Source organism: Alexandromys fortis, unplaced genomic scaffold, assembly GCF_014885135.2.
Source record: "Alexandromys fortis isolate MF-2015 unplaced genomic scaffold, M_Fortis_MF-2015_v1.1 scaffold_7959, whole genome shotgun sequence".
Lineage (NCBI taxonomy): Eukaryota > Metazoa > Chordata > Mammalia > Rodentia > Cricetidae > Alexandromys > Alexandromys fortis.
In genome coordinates this window covers 1-1,315 of record NW_026075817.1, presented here as the reverse complement: position 1 = coordinate 1,315, position 1,315 = coordinate 1, and the positions used below count along the sequence as shown (strand labels likewise).

Genomic DNA, 1,315 nt, shown 5'->3' with positions numbered 1-1,315 from the left:
ATTAAACTTAGTAAAGCCCCATTTCTTTGAGATGTGGATCTTCTGGTGGCCAGGGAACTTGAACTTGGCTCTACGAAGAGCCTCAATCACATGTTCCTTATTTTGCAGCTTAGTGCGGATGGACATGATGACCTGGCCAATGTGAACCCTGGCCACTGTGCCCTGGGGCTTCCCAAAGACACTATGCATGCCTGTCTGGAGCCTACACTGGAGACAGCATTGAGATCAGAGACTTGAATAAGTGCCAGAAAATTGTCTCCAAGGTCCCTTGGGGCAACCCATACAGGTAACAGGCTGCATACGCTACCAAGGAGGCTGCTGTTTGCAACCATTGCACACCAGGACCCCAAGGGGAAAGGGACCAGTTCATGTCTTAAATATGGAGGACAGAGGCTGAGCATGATCGTAGAGTCTCCTAACAGACTGCCATAATTCCCTGCCTCTGGCTCTGGGCCTGGATGCCTTCCCAACCTCCAGAGATGACTCACTTCCACTCCCCTCGAAACTGATCATGTTTTATGACTTGCCTTTATCAATAAAATACTGCCCAGTAATACGCTGGAACTCCCAATCCCAGGCCTCAAGGACTGGTGGCTTATGTATCCTTTCCCTTATAACTCAGCTGATGAACTTTCAGGTACCAGGGAAGACTACTGAAGATCAGTGGCCCTTGGAGGCTGAGTCCATCTTGTATGTCCAGCTCCAGTCAAGCTTCCCCAGCTGAACACAAAGCGGGCGTAATTAGTTACTGCTGTCAAGCTATGTCCATCACCAGCCTTGGCTGTCAGCTTGTTCTCAAAGACACCACCATCAATAGGAAGAAAATGAAAGCTATTCTAAAACTGGTCCTGAGAAGAGAAAGAAGTGTGGTTCCCCAGAGCGCTGTCTTGGAGAGCTGGGGTACAAGGATTTCCATAGAGCGGAAAAGGGGGCACAGTGTGCAGAATGGTGAATGCCCGATAAGGTGCAGTGGGGTCTGTCACTGTCTTCTTCATCCATGGTGTGGATTTCCTCTTTCTGCCTTTCGGTCAGAACATGATTATTAACCTGGACCACCAGAGGCTATGTCCTGCATTTATTTATGCAAACATAGTTGATTGTCTGCAAGTTAAGCCTCAAAGCACTTTATATGTTTTATTAGTTGGTACAGAAAACTGAAGAAAGGGGCCAGGGAGATGGTGCAATAGTTAAGAGTGTGTATTGCTCTTTGCAGAGGACAGGAATTCGAGTCTGAGCACGTATGTTGGACAGATCACAGTAACCTGTAACTCCAGCTCTAGTGGATCTGATGCCCTCTTCTGGCCTCTGCAGGCAT

The 1,315-nt window shown here is 48.1% G+C and overlaps 1 non-coding gene across 1 annotated transcript; it reads right to left on the bottom strand.

Annotated features, from left to right (window-relative positions):
* Positions 1–250: 250 nt before the first annotated feature.
* Positions 251–385, bottom strand: LOC126496550 (small nucleolar RNA SNORA70). The gene has a single exon (XR_007590378.1). It is a non-coding gene; the product is annotated as a small nucleolar RNA SNORA70 (small nucleolar RNA).
* Between the last annotated feature and the right edge of the window lie 930 nt (positions 386–1,315).